Source organism: Erpetoichthys calabaricus, chromosome 4 (assembly GCF_900747795.2).
Source record: "Erpetoichthys calabaricus chromosome 4, fErpCal1.3, whole genome shotgun sequence".
NCBI classification, from domain to species: domain Eukaryota; kingdom Metazoa; phylum Chordata; class Cladistia; order Polypteriformes; family Polypteridae; genus Erpetoichthys; species Erpetoichthys calabaricus.
The window spans coordinates 36,255,754-36,270,781 of NC_041397.2; positions in this window are offsets into that span (position 1 = coordinate 36,255,754).

The window sequence follows — 15,028 nt, forward strand, 5'->3', positions numbered from 1 at the left end:
TGATATCTCAGAAGTATGTAGATATTGTAAGGCTTTAAAGTTTAAGTCGGAGACTTGTAGATCATCTAATTCATGTTGCCATCAGGGAAAAGTAGTGTTGCCTCCCAATGAAGAGGCGTATCTACAAGAATTAAAAGATTTGTTGTTTGGTGAAAGTGAAATCCACAAACACCACAGGCAAAATATCCGAGTCTACAATAATCTTTTCGCGTTCACATCATTCAATGCTCAAAACGTTCATTTACACAATAATGGACCATGTGCTATGAGAATCTGTGTTCCCGCAACAATTAAAGCTACGACAAGTTTAATTTCGAAGAAAGCACAATTCGGTCAGGAGTATATTTATGATAACGGACAAGCGATGCAACATAGAATCGAAAGAGTATGTAACAATTCCCATGAAAATAACAATCTCTTCAAATTGTATATCTGGATAGCCAAACTCAGGGGTGGGTGAGCGAAGCGAGTAGGAGGCGCCTAGTTTATTTGTAACATAAAGATAATAGAAGATGTATGTATATATGCAAATATATATATATATATATATATATATATATATATATATATATATATATATATATATATATATATATATATATAGACAAAAGACACAAAGCATAAAATAATGAAATCTTAGATTAGCTTTTCCTCTCCTGTAGAAAAAGACACATAAGTTGTCAGTTTTGTCTCTTGGTGTAGACAAAACTTTCCTCTTTTTTAGAAAAAAACACACAACTCATGAATCCTGAACATTCATTTGATGAGCATAAGATGAATACGTTCTCTGGCTGGTTATCAATGTTTCTGTTGCCGACTAGTGACATTCATTTGCTCACAGCAGATAGCATTTGCCCAGGATCAGGGACCACTCCTACCACACCGAATTCTCTATCTGTGTGTGAATGTGCACAAGTGTGAGGTGCTGCTCTGTCCATTCCTTTGTATTAGTGAGAGAAACTTATAATAACCAGAACTTATCCTTCACAAGATTCTTATCTTCAGTTACAGTTAACACCAATACCATAATACATTAGTTGGCTTTGTCCTGTCTATTAAATTGCAGTTAATAGTTCTCGGAATCAAAGTATACTCATGGTTTATGGTGAGTGATGCTTGGTTTCTTTCCTGGTTGGCTTTTTTCAGACACATGGAAAGATTTTTCATAAGCACTTTCTTTTCCTTGCTCAGGTCTCCTTCACCTTTGGTCACACCTTCTGATTGCAGCTGGTACTGCAATCTTCTCTTCGAGGGTTTTACACAAAGTGTCCTTGGATGCTAGAAAAGCTGTGCCTGCTAAGTCAACTGGTGATCCGTCACTGATTATCGTTATCAAGGCGAACGTGTGGTTTACGTACCATCTCTCTCTTGTTTCTGTCCCTGCTGTCCATCAGCAAGGTTGGGCTAATCACAACCTCGTCCAAACTCTAACACAGATGAGTATGCCTCCTTTTCAGTCCAGAATATTTGCCCTCTGGAATAAACGGATGGCTTCAACCTCTGTCTTGCCCACACCCTGTCAGCTATGGGCTCTGGCTGTGGGCAGCCCAGTTATGGCCAGGTCAAGTTGTAGCGTAGTGTGAGAAGAGCAATAAGTTTGTTTAAGGAATTTTAAAGGGAGGAATAGAGCTTTTGTTATTGTCTTCTTGGGAGCACATAAGACCATCCTCTTGGGTGACCACTGGTGCAAAGGTGTGTCCATCAGTGTTACTCATCCTGGAATTATGGTCCTTTTTTCAGAACCCGAGTCTATTTTGTGCCTTACAGAGAGATGTCCCTGGCAGTTGCATGGTCTGGAATTGACTGTCTAATCAGATATGGCTGCAGATGCTGCATTCCAAAGGGAGGCCCAGTCAGACAAACTGAGATTTTTTGCTGGCGATAAGAGGGTCTGGCAACAATTTGCTAAGCCAGGACTCGGGTTCCAGCCTGATAAAATGGATACTGCTAGTCCGTCCTACAGTACATACAAGATATTGGGCCAGTTTCTCAATAATTAATGTTGAGAGTCTCACTTTTGCACTTGTCACTAGTCTCTCAACAAGCTCTTTTGTCCATTTCTTGAAAGCTTGCGAGAAGGTTGGTGAGAACCAGGAATCTCTCACTAGTAGAACAACACCACTCCTCAACAAACCTTCCCTTCAACAGGAATGGCCGTCTAAGGTTTTGGTGAAAGCAGCAGTTTTAAACAGGAATCCCATAAGAAACAATGAAAACTAAAGTATAAAATGAAATGGGCATTCAGTATATGAATCTAGGGAAATGCACAAGAAAAATAAGATCCACTCTATAGACACAAATCTTAGTGGTACCCAAAAAAAATGCTGCATGTGATTGCAGTCTGATTAAATTGTTGACAGCAACAGTGGTCAGAAATTGCAGATTAGTCATTACGGCAGAGCAGACTGATACTTTGGGAAAACATTAACCAATCAGTGTCATCACATATTTTTGTAGAATATTGTAGGCCACCACCTGATTAATCCAAATTTGTGAAGCTCCTGGCCATTTCCCGACAATGTTCAATTCTCAGATGATTTGCACATTAAGGGAAGGAAATTCATCCATTTTCTAAACCCACATGTTTTGGACAGGCCTTAAAGACACAGCATTTGGAGAATGTGTCTTCTAGAGAAGAGAAAGGAACCCTGATAATATTCTCCACTGACCTCGGTATTTTCTGTTGTCTCTTGCAGTCAGACATGCTACATTCGCCATACCAAACCATAATGCAGCTGGTCAGAACACTCTCAAGCATGCCTCTCTGAAATATGGTGAAGCTGGCTTGCTTGAGTCACCCAGAAAAGTATAGTCTCAGCTTGGCCTTTTTAGTTAAAGTGGTATTGTTAGTCCATGTGACGTCATCAATTATGTGCTCACTGAGGAAGTTGGCACTCTTTACAGTCTGAGGAAGTCGGCACTCTTTACAGTCTTCACAGAGGAGCCATTGATGCAGACTGGCAGGTCGTCAGTCTGAGTTTTTTTATCAACAATAAATTCTTTAGCCTTATCAATGTGGAGTGATAGATTGTTGTCTCGGCACCAAATGGCCAGCTGTTCTATCTCCTCTCTGTTTGCCGACTCGTGATTCCAGCTTATCAAACCAAGCACAGTTGTTTCATCAACGAACTTGATGGTTTACCTAAAGTCAAGTGAGGCTATACAGTCATGAGCTGGCAGAGTGAAGAACTGAGGACTGAGCATGCAGCCTTGAGGAGCTCCAGTATTCAGGATGATGGAGCTGGAAGTGTGGCAGCCAATCTGAACTGACTGGGGCATCTCTTTCAGGAAATCCAAGGTCCAATTACAGATGGAGGTGTTTGCCTTAACCCACTCAGTTTCACAATCAGCTTCTGGGGAACAGTTGTGTTAAATTCTGAACTAAAGTCCATGAAACTTCATTTTAAACTTAATTTTACCTTTACGTAATAGTGTCCAACCTACTTAGACCACTTAAAATGTGTGGGGCAGCCTGTCCCAGCAGCATTGTAAACTAAGGCAGTAAAGAGCACATCTCCCTCATTGGACTAATTTGATCTTGTTAAACTTAAACTATCATACAGGCTGGTACTCAGAGTAAGTCAACATAGCTCTTTATACTATTAGAATTTGCTAACATAGTGCAAAGAACTACAAGTGTAAACTTTGAGCAGATCTGATCACAATCATCCATTTTACCCGTAACTCTAAGAGTGTTATTAGATGATAACCCATATAACAAAAGGCGCTGTACCAGCGCTCAACCCGACACACAAAGACGCAGGAGGCACACTGGTAAAACAAATAATAGTTTTTATTTTCTATTTCTTCGCCTGTGGGTAACGCCTTCCCAGTTCCCCACAGGTACAACACAGTCCCACAAGTACAGTACCACACAATTCTTCTACTCTCTCTTTTTCTCCACCACTCCTCTCTGGCTAGCTTTGTCTCCATCCTCCCGACTCTGGCTCCCGGAGTGGTGGTTGCTGGCTCCTTTTATAGCCCACCCAGAATTGGTCCAGATGTTTGATGACCCATTTCCAGCTGCACTTCCGGTTGTGGCGGAAGAACCACCCACATGGGCTCAGGAACCACTGCAGCACCCCCTGGCAGCAACCCTGGATCCCAACAGGGTCGTAGACAACTCCATCTTCCATGGAGCCCTGTGGGAATCCGAGGCACCACTACCACCCAGGGAGGCTGCCATCTAGCGTCCTTGGGGAGGTACTGTTCAGTCCATGCCTCTTCCCCCGGACCATATACAAAGGAGGCGTTCCGGCTGGGCAAGGGTCCTGGCCGTCTGCCACACCCGTAACCACTAGGATAGTGAGGAAATGGAGCCTGGAGACTTGAATGACTCTGAATGACTGCTTCCAAATAAGGGACTGAGAAATGCTGTGCAAGCCATTTTGGGTGTACTCACACTTGCAATTTGTTCCGTGCCTGAGCACGTTTGTCCACTTGTATCCCAAACCCCCATTGTCTAGCTTGTTTGACTAGCGTGATCGCTCTGTGCCGAGCCAACTGTATCGTGCCCTGGCACGCTTGGAAGAGGTGGGCTAGAGCACAGTTTGGTAGGATTCTAGAAGAGTGTGATCGCTAAATGTGCCTGAGCACGGATCACAGACATGATATCAATGATGCAACATTATTTCATTCAATATAATTTGAGTTAAAAACAGGTTTTTATTCCCACCTTACAGATGAACGTGAACTAAAGCCTATGAAAGTCTATGTAGTTTGCAAGAGAAGCTGCAAATTTCTCCCTTAACATCATTTGTCTCCATTAAAATCTTCTTGTATGTGCAGCATGACTAGCAGCAAAATGCTATGCTGCACACTCAATAAATCTGTACGAGGGCTGTGCATTATCCTGCCCCACAAGACTCCCAAAAAAAACACAAAATAAGGAAAATCACTCCATGTTCGGATCTTGTTTCGTATTTACCCAAAGTCGCACAAAAGTGACGAAAATGCGCCCAGGCCCAGAACGTGAATGTACAGTGTGAGTGCAGGCCAGTGGGGGAGTAGGGAAGGGGGACAATCGTGCTTGGGCATGGTACGGAAGAAACGTGCCAATATGGATGATATTGAGGGACTCAGTGATTTCTGTGTTGACACTGTGGTACCCTCCCAGATAGTGTGCCGCTTCCCAAACAACATGCCCAGGATGTGGATGTAGAAGTAGTGCACTCCTACCAGTACCTGGGGGGTCCACATCAATGACAGGTTAGACTTGTCTTGTAACTCACTTGAGCTCCATATGTGCAAAGCATACAATTATTTAATTTAAAATTATACATCGAGCACATCTATCTCGTTTAAAATTGTCCAAAATGTTTCCAGGGCAAGATCCAACCTGCAAACATTGCCATCAATTTCCAGCCACACTGGGTCACATGTTTTGGGCCTGCACCAAATTAACATCATTCTGAACCAAAATCTTTAAATGCCTTTCAAGACAGCCTTGGTGTCACAATCCCTCCTAATCCACTAACAGCTGTGTTTGGTGTACACCCAGATGGGCTTAAAGTGGAGAAGGACAAAAAAACTGTGATTGCCTTTACTTCACTATTGGCACATGGACTTATCTTGCCCAACTGGAAGAATCCTAACTCTCCTATTCTAAGTCAGTGGGTAACTGATGTTATACTATACTATTTGAAACTGGAAAAAATCACATTCGCACTTAGAGGATCTGTGCAGAACGTTTTCAGAACCTGGCAGGATCTAATCAATAACATTTTAGAATAACCATTTAAAAATGAGGAAGCAGATTTTCTCCCCTCTTTCTTATTCTATTTATATTTATTAATTTATCTATTACTTTTACTCTCTTTCAGGGTTGATGTTGACTTTTGTCAAAAGGAGGAGCTGACAATGGTAATCAACTGTAAACTGTGACAAAACCAACCGTTATGTTTTAGTTGGACTCTCGTTGCTAGAAGGAAAGTTAGATTCTTTGGTTTGACCGAGATTTCCTGCGCTCATGTGAGTAGCAAGGCGCAAACAACGGCAAAAATGGCACTGACATTTGGCGAGAGATCAAAGCGAAAGCGTAAAGCAAAACACTCTGTGAACGACATTTATGCCTATTGTCTCTGAACTGGACTATGACTTGTCTGACTCCGATTTTGATACAAGTGATTGAAAACGAATGTGAGGTTCCAGCTTCAGCTGATTGGTCCCCAGCTAGTTGTGGTACTGACAATGTTCGCCAGGGAGGACTGCCACTTAACAATGATAAGAGGTAGAAACCAGATTGCAATGCAGTGTGACTTTGTCCCAGCCACACAAAGACAGCCTGGCAACAAGACTGACGCATATTCTTAGCAAACTGACAGCCACAGCATGCAGCAACAGACGTTTTATGTTGATTTCTGTGTGAAACCATTGCTTTTCAAAAACTTTGTTTTTTGGAAAAAATATTCAGCCCTCAAAGAATTAAAGTTTTATTCTGCTGGCCTAGCTCTCTTTCTCATAGGTGGGAGTTGATTTGTTTTCAACTTAGTTTTGTTAAACTTGACTTACTTGTATGGAATGTTATATGATTTTAATAAAATGCAAAAACACAGAGAAACGACTGTATGAAGGAACAGCCAAATCAGGCTGTTTTTCCTTAGGAGCAGGGGCGGCCTTAGGCATGTGCAAACTGTGCACCTGCACAGGGCAGCCAATTCCCAGGGGCCGCCAAGCCAATATATATTAAATATAAAACAGAAAGAGAAAATAAAGACACAGCTGACGGCAATGTGGCCGAAAAACATTGTGTTTCTTGTTAATTAGTACGCTGTATTTACTTATGTCACTAGAGTCGGAGCAGTAAGCTATATGTAGTACTAGCAAAATACCCGCGCTTCGCAGCAGAGAAGTAGTGTGTTAAAGAGGTTATGTAAACATATATATACATAAACATATATACTTATATACATATCTACATAAACACATATCTACGTATATATATATATATATACATATAGACATCCACATATATATACATATATCAACATATATATACACATACATATACACACATACATACACACATCCTTTATATTTATAGATAAATAGCAAAATACCAGCGCTTCGCAGCGGAGAAGTAGTGTGTTAAAGAGGTTATGAAAAAGAAAAGGAAACATTTTAAAAATAACGTAACATGATTGTCAATGTAATTGTGTTGTCATTGTTATGAGTGTTGCTGTCTTTTATATATATAATATACACACACACACATGTAAACATATATATACATATGCATATATATACATATCTACATATATATATACATATACACATCCACATATATATACACATATCAACATATATATATATATACATATACATACACACACACACACACACATATATATATACACATACAGATATATAAATACATACAGATATATATATATATATATATATATATATATATATATATATATATACACATATACACACACATATATATATACACATACAGATATATATACACACACATATATATATACACATACAGATATATACACATACAGATATATATATATATATATATATAGCAAAATACCCGCGCTTCGCAGCGGAGTAGTGTGTTAAAGAGGTAATGAAAAAAAAAAAGGAAACATTTTAAAAATAACGTAACATGATTGTCAATGTAATTGTGTTGTCATTGTTATGAGTGTTGCTGTCATATATATATGTGTATGTGTATATGTATATATATATATATATACACACACACACACATACACATATATTATATATATATATATACACATATATATGTATACACACACATATATATATATATATATATATAAATATATATATATATATACATACATATACACACATACATGCAGTTTCAATAATATAGAAATCAATATAAACAACATTAACATCATTATCATATGAGAATATGAAGTAATATATAAGAAGCACATTTCATATAAATATAAATTATTAAACAGTAAAATCCATCCATCCATCCATCCATTTTCCAACCCGCTGAATCCGAACACAGGGTCACGGGGGTCTGCTGGAGCCAATCCCAGCCAACACAGGGCACAAGGCAGGAAACAATCCTGGGGTTTTATCTTTATTTTATTTTATTGTAGAATCAACTCCTATCTGCGCACACCAGGGCGGCCGTGGGCGGATGCGTATGGTGTATTCACTCCATGTTATCGTGCATTGCGCTGTCACTGGTATTTTGATAAAAGAATTTGAACAACATATAAGAAACGTATAAATTATTAAACAGTAAAACATTAACATTTAAGAAGTAAAGTTACATTAAGTACTACTGCAGTGCCTTTGGGTATACCTCATTTTTTGTTTGCCCATTACATGCTTAAATGTATACATTTTTTGCTGTACCTACCCGAGAACACGTGACATATAACCGAGCGTGGGAGAAGCATGGATTTTAAACACGCGTTGAGTTCATCTGCTGGTCTCCCTTGTGGAATAACTGGTAATGTTTGACTAAAATCTACAGCGAGTAAAACGACATTACCTCCTATTTTTTTTTTTACGATCTCTGAGATGTTGCTTTTTTTGGTTCAAGGCTTCATAAGCTCTGTTATGTTCTATGGTGTACTTATCCCAAACCATCATCTTTGAATGTTGCAAGACTTTCGCCTTGTATGTAGATCGGGGTAATTACATTCATTGCATTCCTAGTCTGAATCACAATCTGATTGTATGGATGGTTACCTGGCACTGTAGGGTTGCCACCCGTCCTTTAAAATACGGAAACGTCCCGTATTTGAGAATGAAATTGCGCGTCCCGTTTTGAATCAATACGGGATGGGATTTATCCCGTATTTTTTTTATCATTTTTTTTAAAGCAGCGTCTCATGCAAATCATCCCACACGCATTTTATGAAGATGCCTCCTTTCGTAGTTTTGATTGGGTAATATTTGACGTCATCGTTAGTTTGATTGGTCTTTTTAACTGTCCAGTGAGGAGGGCGGGTCTTTTAAGTACAGTCTGCAAAGTGTTGGCACTGGGATGTGGCACCCGCTGCAGTATGCGTCCCTTATTTTTTTGTATTAAAAGTGGTAACCCTACGTGGCAGGTAACAGTTATGTTTGGTCATGAAGTCGTCTAAAATCCGCCACGTGCCCTCTTTTAATTGTGAGAAGCAGATATATATAGCCAAATTCTCGCGCTTCGTTGCGGTGAAGTACTGCTTTTAATTTTTTAAGAAAAGAAAACCTTTTTAAACGGATCGAAAATACAGTATACCAATAACAATTTGTTAAGGATCTGTTTTTTTCTGAACCTCGCTTTTCACAGCTGTCGCGCTACGGCGTGTGTTTCGTTTATTTGACAGTATGTAGATCGTGGTAATTACATTCATGGCATTCGTTTTCTGAATCACAATCTGACTGTATGGGTGGTTACCTGCCAGGTAACACTTGTGGTTGGTCAGGAAGTCGCCTTACATCCGCCACGTGCCCTCTTTCTGTTCCCAGAAGCTGATCATAGAATGGTTTTAATAGTTTACTTTCAAATAATGCAAAGAGTATGCGACACGTGTTTCTCCCTAATTCTGGGCTCATCAGGCATACACACTCACTTCATCCCCTCTCGGGAATCGAATTTCTATCGTCAGCGCCAGAGTTGAAGCCCCTAACGTTGCGGTCAGCAAGTCGGCTAACATCCGCCATGTGCCATCTTTCAGTTGCGAGAAGCAGATCATAGAATGCTTGAAACTGTTGCCCCTAACGTTGCGCTACGGCGTGTGGTTCGTTTATACCTCGTGTCTTCTCATTAAACTTTTATCTCACGAATATGTTATTGCAATCCGCAGCGGGAGCGTTTCTATAAACTTAATTTAAACTTACGTTTTACACCGTGCTTTGTTTCCCTTATGAATATGCTTGTATGCTTCACTCGCTGGCTTCTTATTGTTTCGCTCCCTTCTCAATTGTTTAATGAATTTTTTGTTCTTCGCTGTTTGCGGCTCTTCCTTCATTTCTCCCTACTGAGTTCTTTTATCTCGCGAATATGTTATTGCAATCCGCAACGGGAGCGTTTCAATAAACTTAATTTAAACTTACGTTTTACACCGTGCTTTGTTTCCCTTATGAAGATGCTTGTATGCTTCACTCGCTCCCTTCTCAATTGTTTAATTAATTTTTTGTTCTTCGCTGTTTGCGGCTCTTCCTTCATTTCTCCTTACTCAGTTCACAGTCTTTTCACGTGATTACGTGGGAGGCGTGATGACGTGACACTCAACTCCGCCTCCCACGGCCATCAAGCTGCCGTCCATTACAGTATATTGTCAAAAATGAGGTTCCAGTTATGACCATTACGCGTTGAATTTCGAAATGAAACCTGCCTAACCTTTGTAAGTAAGCTGTAAGGAATCAGCCTGCCAAATTTTAGCCTTCAACCTATACGGGAAGTTGGACAATTAGTGATGAGTGAGTCAGTCAGTCAGTCAGTGAGTCAGTGAGTCAGTGAGGGCTTTGCCTTTTATTAATTAGTATAGATTATAACGTTCTGCCGTAATGAGAATATCATGGGCCGCCACTTGGTTTTCAAGTTACGGACACGTGCATATAGAAGCGACGCTAGGGCAAGTGGGTGAATCGTCCTACAAGTTAATGTTTCACCTAGTTTTAATAAAGTATTAGTGTTAGCGCAATAGTCATAGTGAATATTGACATTGGCGGGTGAAGAGGCCACCGATTCTTTCTCTGCCCAGGGCCGCCACGAGCCTAGAGCCGTCCCTGTTAGGAGACTCTTGTTTCTTTAATGTGGGTTGTGACATCCTTCACATCTTCTACAACTCTGTGATGGTCAGTGCGACACCAACAGCAATATCAATCTATGTGATGCCTCACTGGAACTGTGATTGCCAAGTCAGAAGTTGTTCTTTCTTTTGAGACATTGTGGCGTATTTATGTGTATGTTTATGTATGCATATATGTATGTATTTATTTATTGAACTACTATAAAAAGTCAGGAATTTCAACATTCATTTTTGTACATGATTTTTCCTGTTAGTTTATTTCTAAAACTTTACTAACTGAGCTTCTTTTCCTGTGAATTCAGCTGCACTTGCTTCTTTATATTGTCATGTGTAGCACAATCCCCCGTAAAGAAGGAGTCTCTGTATTTAAGGCTCTTAATGAGCCCACAGTGTTTCTTCAGCAGACATTTAAATCATTATCATTAGAAAGCGTCCAGCGTCACACAGCCAAACTGGAATGGAAAAGTGTACCAAATGTACAGTACATTCCCAATGTTGTGAACTTGAGAGGTTCAAACTGTTGTTTCACATTGACAGGAGGGATATGACAACATTCACCTTTCCACAGGAGCTTTCAATAGGCAGCAACAACTTACAAGACAGTCAGAAAGAAATGCTATTGGTATGAAACCATCCAAAAATGTAATATCCAAACAATAAAAAACAAAAACATGTGCAAAAGTTTGGTATTCATTTTTCAGTGTACCAGTGAGGCTGAGCAGCCATTCTTAATATCAGGATCCACATGAAGACTAAAGCCTACCCCATTCATCTTGAAAGATATGACTTCTGCTTGTGGATGGCATTTGATTGTGCTTCTTGGCAGTGAGTCGTCGTGCCGGAAGATGCTACGTTCCCCCTAATTTCACAAGCTGATTTTGAGTAAGTGCTTTTTAATAAGACCAAGGTTAAGATTGTAGTGAGAGTGAGAAGAAACTCACTGCATACAAATTGGATATAATTAATCCGAAACCATAGCAACCCGGGAATAACTTATAACTTAAACAATGATTCGGGTGTTCAAAACACAGTTTTTGCTCCCGAGTTTAAAAAAAGATAAAAGCCTATCACGCCTCACTGGATTTGGTGTTTATTTCGGGGAGATGTGCCCTTGCCTATTAGACGCTGCTTGTCTCAAGTAATAAATGCACGAGCTTGGCTTTTTTTTTTCCCAGAGTCTTTGTTTTACCTCTGACGTCTCTTTGCATCTCTCCTGATTAAATAAAGCGCATGTCAGGTAGAAGTAAGTAATGAATGGCCTTAAGGAGTTTAAATATAGACCTATCAGAATATATTAAAATATCATCCTGCTCAAGCTAAGGGTGTACTGGAAAGAAGCGACACTTCGGATAAAAAAAAAATGAATATGACATGGAAGAAATGTGATCTCATCAGGAAACTTGTGCTTTTTTATTTGCTTTTTATTTATCTCTTCAGCAGCAGAGAAATTGAAAATCAGTGCTGTTGATCTGCTGGATATATACCATTATGGCTAAATTCTGAGACTGTTGTAAAATGCAATATTGATTAAAATTCAACAGAAAAATAAAAAATGTCAGCAACCGCCTTAAACACATAATTGAAAATGATTAATTAATTCCTTTATTTTTCAGATCCAGCTTTTTTAACTTTACAGGGTGTGACGGTCCAGGTTAGCTCCACATTCCCAGGTTGCTTTTGGGGGCAGGCCCGGCCTTAGGCATAGGCGAAGTAGGCGACCGCCTAGGACCCCAGTTACCGGGGGGCCCCGGATCGACGGCGGTCAGGCCCCCGGCCCGCCCCTCCCCTCGCATGTTTAAATCACGTGGGCCAGCGGGGGCGTGTCCGCGTGGGCGGCTGTCTATAAAAGCGGAGAGGTTTGAGTCAAGATCTCTATGGGTCGAACGTTCACAGGGTTTGCAGGGTGATGACCTCGTAACGTTACAAGAAAACGTCTCCTTGGTCTAATTTTCACGCATTTCACAGAGCTTCCATGGGGGCTCCGCCCCCCTCAGGGGGCCCCTGGACCCCCCTTTCGCCTAGGGCCCCATAATACCTAAGACCGGGCCTGTTGGGGGCCTTCCATCCCGGCACCATCAATAGTCCTAGGCCGAAATGAGCTGCAGAAACGAGGACACACATCCACCCTGCAAGGCGTTAGTGCTTTTAATTAACATCTAAACAAACAAAAGTGCATATAGTGTAGGGTTTGATCCTTTAAAGGCAATAAATAAATAATCCATAAAATCAGTGAAACGTGGGAGGTTACAAATCCATCAAATAACTTGCGATGAGACGAGACTTTTTCCCGGGGACAAGACGTGATCTTTTGAAGAGAGACAGAGACACTTTCACTTCCCGCGAGATGGACAAGTCACGCCATACTTACAACCTTCAGACGCAAGTCCCGTGAGACACCTGCAGAGCAGATTAGAGATAATGGAAGTAGGAAAATTCAAAAGTCTCCAAAAATGAGAGTAAAGATCGCATTAGCGCAAGCAAACTGAAAATATTACTCTGGAAAATAATGGAACAGTGAAAAGAGATCAAATATTCAGGTGCTCCACCAGCTTTTAAACATTCTAAGCTCCGCACGAAGTGCAGATCACGTGGCACGACAGCGGCAGCAAGCCAACAGCTTCTCAAGCAAAGAGGAGGTGAAAAAAACACCTGTTACTTGTTTTCCAATGTATCGCCGTTTAAGAGGGGTATTGGAGGAGCGGCTAAGTCTCCTTGGGGTGCGCTCAGCCCCACTCTTAACAACAGCGCCTACCGCTGAGTTGAGGGATAGTTGAGCGAATTGCAGATCACACGTGAGGGCAGCAGCAGCACGCCAGCAGCTGCTTGAGCAAAGAGGAGTTAAAAAAATGTATTTGTTTCCCATTGTATCACCGTGTAAGAGGGGTTTCGGAGAAGTGGCTGCTGACAGGGGAGGAAAGGGGTTGGCACGCGAAGTGAGCAGGGGGTGAAGCCCCCTAGTAAACCATAAGAACAAGATTAAAATTCAACGCAGTTATTTAAAACTCACAAGCCTCAATGCTTCCATCTAAAATAGACATGTCCTCTGCTTACTCTACCTGGGCTCTTGCAGCCACAGGAGACGTCCTCCCGATTGGTGCAGTCATCCAATACCTGGCCCAAGGCATCCATGGGGCGCCACACGTCTCCTGTCACCTGTCCTTTGGTGTCCATGTGAGACACAGCATATCGGGTTGCTCCTAAACCCTGGCAATAGCTATGTAGGAGCTCCCCTTCTTCAGCTCCAGGCTCCTGTCCTCGAGTCTGTTCAGGTCCCAGTCACATTCAGGAGCCTCTTGAACCCAAACCGTCGATAGTCATAACCAAGGAGAGCCGGGCAAATGAGGACACACACATGCAGCAAGGTGTAGGTGCAAAAAAGTGATTAGTGCTTTTATTAAAAATAATCCTGGTGGCACCTCTGGATCCCAACACGGCTGTAGAATACTCCATCTGCCATGAAGCCCTGCGGGAGTCCGAGGCACCACTGCAACCCATGGGAGCTGCCATCTAGTGTCCCGGAGGAGGTAACGCTCTGACCAGGCTTGCTCCCCTGATCCTTCCAGCAAAGAGTTGTCCTGGCTGGGTGGTCCTCTGAGAACTGTGCTAATGTGAGGAGCGGTGGGGCAAATGAGAGCAGTCAAATGCTGCATAACAGATGTAGTACTGCCTTCCTCTTTATGTTACTGATTTTTTTTTTAAGTAACAAACCATAAATTGCATTTCTTTTTCTAGCAAACTTTGATTAATTGAAATTCTGGTTAAGAGTTCTAAAAATTTGATAGTAGAATATGCTGTCATTTTGAGGTGTTAATGTCAGATAAAAGGTTGCAGTGAATGTTGGCACATGTTCAGCAATTCACATTATAATTAAATCTTTTACAAGCTGCAGTACAAGACTTTGTAGATGAATAACGTAGTCACCATGCCACTAATGAGCATGGAGACTGGCTTATAAAAAGAAGTGGCATTTATATTCGTCAGCGGACTGGACTGTTTCCTGGCATAAGCAGACTAGGAGACCACTTGGAGCCCTGTGGCGAGCAGAGAAGCCCACAACTAGGTTGCTTTGGGGATAAATACTGTTTATATAGTGCAATGCTGCTGGTGGGGTGGAGTGGTAAGGCACTAAAAAGGCAAGAAACAGCCCTGCCAGCAGACACATCAGAGATAGCCTCACACACACTAATACTCATTCATCATTCAGAAGGTGCCATTGTTAACACAACACATCTTGACAAGGCAGGTAAAATGTAGGATTTAAATCAGACCAATACCTGACACAG